At 41.3% G+C, this 10,369-nt stretch overlaps 1 non-coding gene across 1 annotated transcript; it reads right to left on the reverse strand.

The window, feature by feature from the left end:
• Positions 1 to 7,340: 7,340 nt before the first annotated feature.
• LOC115870286 lies at positions 7,341 to 7,531 on the reverse strand. The gene has a single exon (XR_004046650.1). It is a non-coding gene; the product is annotated as a U2 spliceosomal RNA (small nuclear RNA).
• Positions 7,532 to 10,369: the final 2,838 nt, after the last annotated feature.

The raw sequence follows: 10,369 nt of genomic DNA on the forward strand, positions 1-10,369 counted from the left end.
TGGCCCATAAAGTGTATCGGTCAGTTCTGCCATCTTGCTAGGATCACTAACAGCTAATCCAGAAATTGAAAGACCTCAATCCCATAAAGAAGGGCAGAGAAGGTCCTTTGTCCTGTGCTGAGAACCTCCTAGACCCAGGAGACAAAGAGTTTTAACATCTGATTTAGCAGGGCCCATGCTGAGCAGAAACTGCTCTGAGTGAAGAACTACATCCTGAGGTATTACTTCTAAACTGATCCTTATCCTGAGTGTAACCTGCTGCTGCCCTAACACACACATAATCATGAGTACAGCTTGTGAGCTCCGTGTGGCAATTGCAACAAATTATTGAACTCAGCAGAGACAGAGCACCTGGGAGGGAAGGCTAGTGTGAGAAAAAGGTTAGAGTGGAGAAAAACCTGACCTCCGCCTCATCGAGATCAGTTTGGGGCTGATTTTTTCCACTCCTCCTGGGATCTGATGCCATCATTTCACACTTGCTTACCTCAAACTGCTGTGCCGGCAGAAGTAATGTCTCTAAAGAGTCTCCCCCTGTAATTTTTGAATCACCGCCTTCATTGACTTCTGGTACAGGGGAAAGTTCTGTTAACTGCTGAACCACAGATACTTTTTATTTTGTCCACTGTAGTTTTGTTATTGTCTTCATTTTCTAAAACCAGTCTTAATTTGATAATTAAAAAAATAAAGAAGAGAAATGCAGTGTCCTTTATTCTTCATCTCCCCACGGAGAAAAGAAGGTGACTGGAAAAGTAAGGGGAAGAAAGGATTTCCTTTGCTTTGAAGGAAAAGCACATCAGTCAGGAAGCAGATGCGTTCAGAAGTGGCCACAGCGCCTGCCCTTGCCTTGCCCCAGCCAGGCTGGTGGTTCAGCAAGTCAGGATATGATTAAAGCAAGTCAGAAATAAAAGAAAATAGATACAAAAGCTCAGCTTGAGTGCAGTAAAACATTCTGATGAAAATACATAAGCTCAAGCAGGAAAATGAAAGGAAATCAACAAGAATGGATGTTTATTTAATGTGGATTTATGGATTTCATTACCAAAAGAAATCGATTAATAATAACTAGCTTCTAAACAAAACCCGGTTCACACTAATAGCTGAAAACACACATGGTGAATGCTTCGGCAGTGATTTGACAGTGTTAGGCTTCATAAGGCTAGACCCTACATTCTTTGTTCTTCATTTTATCCAATATAAAAAGGGCACAATGAGTGAGGAATATAGTAAAAAATAAGATATTAAAAATGTAAATAGATACTGATGAATATAGGACATGATGCCTTTGTCAAAACTCACAGGACTAGATAGCACAAAAACGTAAACCCTAACATAAACTATGGACTTTGGTTACTAATAATGTATCAATATTGATTTATCAGTTGTAACAAGTGTACCACATTAATGCAAGCCATTAATAATAGAAGAAACGATGTAAGCTGGAGGGACACAGGAGAATTCTCTGTAATTTCTGCACAATTTTCCTATAACCACTGACCTAATGACTACCGTATTAATTGTTGGCTGAATTTATTTGTATCTCTATGTAGCCAAACATACTTGATATGCTTAGAGTAGGAATGAAGTAATGAGGTTTTAAAGTGCATCCAATTCAGCTCTATATGCTAAGGGAGCTTTACAATGACAGGTCAACATAAATGACAGGTCAAGCATGCAGAGGAGGCCTGCAATCCCTGACCGTTACCACCTTGACTTTACTAAGGTTGGTAATAATAAAAATAACATCTATTTAGCAACATCTCTCCTAGGAGCAGCTCCAGATCTTTCATTTCTCAGTTTGAATCCTATCATCTGCCTCTTTCCCTTCTTGTGAAGTGCGGTTTTTCATAGCATTTTGTTGTTGGGAGCCAGCGAATCAATTCCAACTCACAGCCAGCCCACGTGGTAGAGTAAAACTGCCCTATCCCATTTTCATAGCTATCTGCTCTTTTTGGAGGCCCCTAGCCAGGTCTTTCTCTGTAGTGCCACTGGATGGATTAGAACTGCCAAGAATATTACACTATTGTAAGCAGCCAATTTACAGCACAAACTGGGATATGGGGATAATAACAGAGAGGTGATTGTGTTATAGAGTGTTTGTGAAACATAGCCAAGAGTATATAGAGTGATTCAGCAGAGTAGCTGCTCAATAAGTCATACACACATAAGAAACTAGCTGCTGTTCAATCAATTCCAACTCACAGTGTACCCATGTATGACAGAGGAGAACTGGGCTCCACTGGGATTTTCAGTGGCTGATCTTTCCAATGTATATTGCCAGATAGCTTCTTAGATTTCTCCGGATGGACGTGAACCACCAACTTTTTGGTTAGCTGACAAGTGTGTTAATGATTTGCACCAGTCACTGATATTCTCTATTCATCTCTATCTATCTATCTATCTATCTATCTATCTATCTATCTATCATCTATTATCTATCTAATCAATATATACATAAATCTACAAAATACACGCACACTTATATGTATATATGCATGCATATATATGATCTATAACACTGACATTGACCCAATTCTGACTCATATAACAGGGTTTCCTAGGCTATTAATCTTATTAGACTGCCTCATCTATCTCTTGACACACTGCTGGTGGGTTTGTGCTGTAGACCTTGTGGTTAGCCCACACCACCACCAGGGCAGTGGTATGTGTGTATGTGTGTGTGACACATCTACTATGGTTGGCACTGCAATTATCATTTGATTACTATTCCTGGTACCTGTGGCAGTCTTGTGATTGTGTCTATAAGTTGTTTAGCGCAGTGTGGTGTAAGTTGGGAGTCAGTAGATCAAATCCTCCTCTCAGTTCTTCCCACTGCGCATTACATGGGGTTAATTGATCTCTCTGGGGTTCAGGCCCTCATCTCTGTGAGCAAGGCAACAAGAGTGAGCCTCTTTGGCCTTCTTGTTGTTGTTGTTAGGTAGCATCAAGTCATCTCCGGTCCATAACAACCCTGTACACCACAGAAAGAAGCCATGCATGCTCCTGCACATATGTTCCTCAGAGTTGTCCCTATGCCTGGACCCACGGATGCAGCTCGTGTCCCAATCCATCTCATTGAGGGCCTGCCTCCTTTTCACTGACCTTCCCCTTTACCAAGCCTGATGTCTTTCTCCAGGGACTGTCCTCTTCTGACAGTGTGCCCCAAGGATATGAGAAAATGTCTTGCCACCCTTGTCTCTAAGGAGCACTCTGGCTTGACTTCTTCCAATAAAGATAGACTTGTTCTTTTAGTAGCCTATGGTATTTCCAATATTCTCCAGCATCACAATTCAAATGCATCTATTCTCTATGGTTTTCCTTATTCAATATCCAACGTTCACATGCATATGAAACAATGGAAAATACCGTGGTTTGGGTTGGGCACACCGTAGTCCTCAAAGAAACATCCTTGCTCTTCAATACTCTGAAGAGGTCTTGTGCAGCACAATGCGATGCATCTTTTGATCTCTTGACTGCTGCTTCCGTGAGCATTGATTGTGGATCCAAGCAGGACAAAATCCCTGACCACTTCAACCTTTTCTGCATGTATCATGATGATACTTATTGGTCCAGCGGTGAGGATTTGGATCTTCCTTACGTTGAGTTGTAATCCATACTTCAGTTATAATTCTTGATCTTCAGCAGCAAGTGATTCAGTTCCTTCTCATTTTCAGCAAGCAAGGTTGTGTCATCTGCATACCATGGGTTAATAAGTCTTCCTCCAATCCTGATACTGCACTCTTGCGCATACCATCCAGCTTCTCGGGTGGTTTGCTCAGCAACGAGATTGAATTAGTGCGGTGAGAGGATACAATCCTGTTATACACTTTTCCTGATTTTAAGCCATGCAGCATTCCCTTGTTCTATTTGGACAACTGCCTGTTGATCCATGTACAAGTTCCTCATGAGCACAATGAAGTATTCTGGAATTACTACTCTTCTCAAGGTTAGCCACAGTGTATAATGGTTCACACAATTGAATGTCTTTGCATAGTCAATGAAACACAAGTAAACATCGTTCTGGTATTCTGTTCTTTCAGCCAAGATCCTTCTGAAATCAACAATGACATCCCTTGTTCCAAGGCCTCTACTGAATCCCATCCTGCCAGAACTTCTGGCAGTTTCCTGTCAATTGCCCCTCTTAAGGGCTGCAATTCTACAGTGCTTGGCAACAGGTCCCCTCAGGTGAGTTTGGCTCCCAGGACAGACAGAACTTTGTTTCCTACAACTCCCTCCTTTAAATCCCTAGACTGTCCTCAGCCTCAAGTACCAGTTAGCAAGGCCGTGTCACTGCTGCCTTCCCAAACTAAACCCAAGGCACAGAGTCAAATCTCAGGTGGTAACCTTTACAGGAGTGTCTTTCCCTTGCAGAGTGGCTGAAGGTTTCCAATGGCTGACTTTGTGGTTAGCAGTCAGTCCAATGCTTTCTCACTAGCACCACCCGGGCTCCTTCTGTGACATCTGAGAGGGTGCAAAGTACCGGACAGCCAATTTACTTTGATGACCATACAGCCTCATGCATTTTGTGACCATGAAGCGGATTGGGAAGTTGTAGAGGGAAACAGAAACAATGTCAATGAGCTCCAGAGGTGATGCATCACATGCTTTTTCTTGGCAGTCACTGTGGGAGAAACACCTCTCAAGTTCATCAACCTGGTGACACTGCTCAGTTCACCCATCCTGCCGACCTGCATAGCACAGGACTGGTGACCTCAATTACAGAGGCAGGGGCATGGCTGCCCAGAATAATAGTGTGTCACAGCTGGAAGAGCCCTTGTCTAGTCCAAACATTCGTTTTTACACATGAGCAAACTGGAGCTCAGAGAGGCCAAAGGACTGGTCAAAGGTCACAGAATGAGTTAGTGGGAGAGCTTGGTCTAGAAACGACACCTGGAGACCTGGCGTGAAGTCCTCGGCTTCTACCACCAGTCCCCCAGCATCACTGTCAGCGTGGGCGATCTCTGGCAACAAAGATGACCTAAAAGCAAGTACAAATGGGATGCATTCTCAGGATCATGCGGGCCATCAGTTCTCAAAACCAGTCCTTAGAAGACTTTGGGAGGCAGAACTAATTCCAACTCTTAGACAGCAAAGCTTTTTTCCTTCAAGATATATGTTATTCCATCCTAGATATAATTATTCTGGAGCGGGTAGCCACTGGACAGGAACCTGTAAGAAGTAAGGATCGGTTGAATGGCTTGGGAATGAGTCTGAGGTTCCTGATGTGCTTCTGCAGCAGAGAAGTCCAGCATATACTGCATCATACTCACCGCAGGGGGAGTAGTTTTTACGCAAGTAACACTTCCTCTATGTTTGTTTGCCAACAATTCCCTCCCAATGACCTCAACCTAAGGATTTTTGTAAGCACAGCTGTGCCCATTTTTTTTGCAAGCTGCTGTAAAAAAATTAGCATAGCACAGTACTTTTACAAATATACCTGGGCATGGGCGTGGCAACTAAACAGAAGGAAGTGCATGTTTGAGTATATGAGAGAAAAGGTAAATGGTATATGGGAGAAAGATAGGTAGAGTGAAAAGTATGTTCTTATTGATACCATTATTCCTATTTCAGTACTGATATCGTATATTATGATTTCAATATTCTATCTCTTTTCCATTCTTTAAATAAGTGGTGTATAAGATGATTTAGGCTCTCTAACCCTGAGAAATGGCACTGTTTTGAAATGTTATACTCTTGTGTTTTGGTACCAGAGCTAGTACCTTCACTCAGGAAGAAACTGCTCCCACTGTTTCTCACCATTAGCGAGATCTTGTTCTGGTTGATCAAAGGCCCACAGCACAGCTCTAAGGAGTGAGGGCAGGATGCAGACTGGGGGTTTCTTACAGGCACTCCCCTGTTGCAGAAAGCTCACATCCTCTTGCTGCCCACACCTCATCTCTCTATCACTAGATGGGGGACCAGGTGGCTGAATTCTAGTCAATGAACTACGGGGGTGCATATCCTGAAGCACTCCCAAAGCTGGCACTTCACAACATTTGTGCAAACTTTCAGCTCTATCTTTCCTTGTCACAGAGCCGTGATGGTCTAATGGGTTATGGGTTGGGTAACTAACTGCAAAATCAGCAGTTTGAAACCACCAGCCACTCCTTGGGAGATGGATGAGCCTTCTTACTCACATAAAGAGTAACAGTCTAAAACCCACAGGGACAGTTCTAGTCAGTCCTATAGGTGAGCCTGTAGGGTCATTAGGACCTGTAGTCATCGTGAGTTGGAATCAACTCAATAGCAGTGAGTTTTTGTTTTTAGTTTTCTTGACACGGCACCCTGGCAGGCTATAAGATAGAAGGTCATCTGATCCTGAAAGAGTGCAAAACAAAGCCTTGTTGTATGAAATGATTAACATTTGGGGCTCCTTTCTTTCTGTATTTTTCTTAATACTTTTATTGGGGGCTCTTACATTTCTTATCACAATCCATACATTCATCCGGTGTGTCAAGCACATTTGCACATATGCTGCCATCAACATTTTCAAAGCATTCTCTTCCCACTTGAGCCCCTGACATCAGCTACCTGTTTCTTTCCCCTCCCTCCCCCACCTGCTCTCCCTCAGGAACCTCATATTTTACATCATCCTCTGTCACCCCTCACCAACTTTTCTGTTGTTTGTACCCCAGGGAGGAGGTTATAGTTGATCCTTGTGATCAATTTCCCCTTTCTCCCAACAACCTCCCCTAATGCTCTTTTCTCTCTACTCTCATTGTTGGCCCTGAGGGATTTATCTATCCTTGATTCCTTGTGTTACAGACTCTTATCTGTAGCAGTGTGCATGTTCTGGTCTAATCCTATTTCTAAGGTAGAATTGAGGTCATGTTAGTGAGGGGAAAGAAGCACTAAAGAACTAGAGGAAAGTTGTGTGTTTCATCGGTGCTATAATGTACCCTGACTGGCTCATCTCTTCCCCTCTGTGAGGGGATGTCCAATTGTCGACAGATTGGCATTGGGTCTCCACTCCATGCTTCCCTCTCCCCCATTCACATTGGGTATGATTTTGTTCTGAGTCTTTGATGTCTGATACCTGATCCCATTGATACCTCATGATAACACAGGCTGGTGTGCTTCTTTCATGTGGGCCTTGTTGCTTCTCAGCTAGCTGGCCACTTGTTTATCTTCAAGCCTTTAAGACTCCAGATATTATATCTATTGATAGCCAGGCACCATCAGCTTTCTTGACCACATTTGCTTATGCACCCATTTTGTTTTCAGCAATCGTGTTGGAAAGGTGTGCATCACAGAATGCCAGATTGTTAGAACAAAGTATTCTTGTGTTAAAGGAGTACTTGAGTTGAGGCCCAATGTCCATCTGCAACCATAATTTTTTTTTGGGGGGGTGCACCATTCCTGGAAGTACTGCAATACCAGGTAGATGCATGGAGTGGATGGAGCAAGATCCTATTCCATCTCACTGCTCCAAAAATCCATTTAATATGTTGTCCTCAGATAGAGGACATATCAGATATTAAATTGATAAGAACAGATATTACACTTGATCTTAGCCAAAAGGCTGAGAAACAATGCAACCTGAATTCTTAGCATATAACATTAACCCCTAAAAGACATATTCCAACTTGATCTTTCAGGTTTTTTCTCTAAACTGACTGAACACAGATAAGCCCAATGTCTAATGTGAAATGATCTATGCAATTAACTATTGTTTGTCTCAAAGGCAACTTTAGAAACCAGTTCTCGAAAGACTCCAGGTTCAAAAGCATATCTCAGAACAGTGAGTTGAGTGGATCCCTCACGCTTCATGGGCCTAAAAATCTACATTCCAGAGGAATGGAACTCTGTAGTTAATTATCTTTCATAACACTTTTAAGATAAATTTTTTAAGTGAATTCTCTGTTTCAGATGTTTTTGAACTATATTTTTTCATGCTTCTATGGCTTTTTAATGACCATGATATAGTTTAAACCTCAACAATCCACCATCTTAAATTATTTCAAAAGCTAAATTTCTCCTTATTTCCTGCTATATTGGAATGTAAAATAATAATTAAAAAGCTACATAATATAGCTTTTAGGCCAATATTATTTATATTATCATCATTCTAAGTGTATAAAATACATTCATCCTAAATTTCAGTTAATGCCTCCGTATTAAAAAAAAGTAAATCCATGAATTTTGGATCTAGTTACATTTTGTTTTCAAAGTTAATGTGCTGCCAATAAATTATATTTATGAATTTAAATGGTTACCCATGAAGATTAGAACCACAGATGAGTAAATAAAAATGTGTTGCACTTTAAAAACACATGTTTCATAAGATTAATACTTCACAAGAGAAAATTAGATTCGACTAACATAGTCAAGCTTCTAATTTATCTCTGATGATTAAGGTTGTGTGTCAACTTGGCTGGGACAATATTCTCAGTGGTTTGGTAGTTAGCTGTAATCATCCCCCATGATGAGATAATGTATAATGAAGTTACTTTCAAGATGAGATCTACTATCTGGAATCAATCAATTGAAAAAAAATTTCTTTAGAGGTGTGGCCTGCTTTCTATATCTATGGACTCTCTGGCAAAGCTCCCTAACTTTTTTGCTGGAACTGGACGCTATGTCTGGCTAGTCCTCTGGCCCCTGATTCCTTGAATTTGTGCCAATGGCATGGTGTATTGTCTGCTGGTCCTGGGAGTCATAGGCAGGCCTGGCCTGCTATCTTACCAGCTGACTTGGTATTCATTTACCTGTGCAGCCAGTAGACTGATGCCTGACCCTGTTCCTTATGGTGTTTATTCACCACCTGCAACCATGGGAACGAGGAAAATTTCCAGCCTGGCATCTGACCCATGGACTTGAAACCTTTTAGCCTATACAACTTCATGAGCAATGTCCTTGAGATATAGATGTCTCTGCCAAATGTGTTACATATATAAGCTTCATTGGTTTTACTTCTCTAGAGAGCCCAGCCCAAGACAATATATCTTTAACTTAAGTTTATGATCTAACAGAATGCTCACCTACCCAATAGAGATACTCACCAAATCCACTGCTGTCCAGCAGATTCGGACTCACAGAACCCTCTCCAGTGAAGCAGCACTGCTTCACGGGCTTCCCCAAACTGTGCATCTCAACAAACCATGTGCACCTGTCGATCCTTATGTAAATAGCACAGTATCATTAAATTTAGGTATAAAAGCACAGATACAATCATTTAACACTGTTAGGTATGGTCATTTAAAATGCTAAAACAATAAGTAACTGAAACTTGTTACCATCTACAAACCAGTTTGGATTACTCTACAAAAACTCTCCCAAGGCAATTCGGGTGAATGCATTTTTCTTCCTTGACTTTTCCAAGCACAACTTTGTACTATCTTGCTCAATAAAGTGAGCAACAAAGTAACAGTTCAACTCGATTACTTGGAAACATTGTTTCACACTCATTTCATTCTACTGAGAGGTAATTACTTGCTCTTAATGCAAAGTGCTAAAGATAGCATTAAATTCTGTAGAATTATGTTGATTCGAAATCAGACTTTCCCAATTCTTCTCTTAAAATCCTATTCTATACCTACTTTGTCAAATTCAAAAGTCAACTTGATTTTTCTGAGAAAAAAGAAAAACACACCCAAACACTTCTCACTTAAAAGAAAATAATTGGTCCCAAAGTTGGTGGAGAAAACAGATGATTTGTCTTGGGAAAGAGGCTAGCAAAGAATAACGAAGTGGAGGGGAAGTATATACTTTCAATAACACACCAGAATTGTGGATTGATGCTTTTACTCTTTTTTTTAATGTCCAAAATCACCCAAAGACTCAAACCCAGTGCCATGGAGTTGATTCGAACTCATAAGCCATGCACTCATAAGCCAGTCCTAACTTACAGACACCCTGTCCGTGGTTTCTTGATGGGGGCTGACAGCCTCACCTTTCTCCTCCAAGGCAGCTCGTGGGTGTGAAATGCTGAACTGCCTTTCAGTGAGTAGCCCAAGGCTCACCTGAGAGGCCTCCCAGGGGTCTTTGTCCAGTGCAACGAAAATACAAACTTTTGTTAAGGCCATGAACTAACGCCACCACCATGAAGCCACAAGCATGGACGGATCATGTTGTTTTATCTGAGTCTATATGGAAACTAACTTGCTCAAACTCAAATTTCTGTACATTAAAAACACATCTTTGTATTAACGATATTTATGGTAAAATGAAGCTGGATTTTTCTGAACCTCATTCTTGGAATCAATAAAGAACAACAATACAAGGCTATTTTTTTCCCCCGTGAATACCTAAATGACTTCACAACCATTATTCCACTCGGAGGAAAATTATTCTTCTATCACAGCGTGGGGGAGAGAATGCATGGCTTCTATTAAGACTAATGGAGTTTGGGATGCAAAGTTTAGCTGTCAGG

Source organism: Echinops telfairi, unplaced genomic scaffold, assembly GCF_000313985.2.
Source record: "Echinops telfairi isolate 266 unplaced genomic scaffold, ASM31398v2 ScPeMD7_443;HRSCAF=831, whole genome shotgun sequence".
NCBI classification, from domain to species: Eukaryota; Metazoa; Chordata; class Mammalia; order Afrosoricida; family Tenrecidae; genus Echinops; species Echinops telfairi.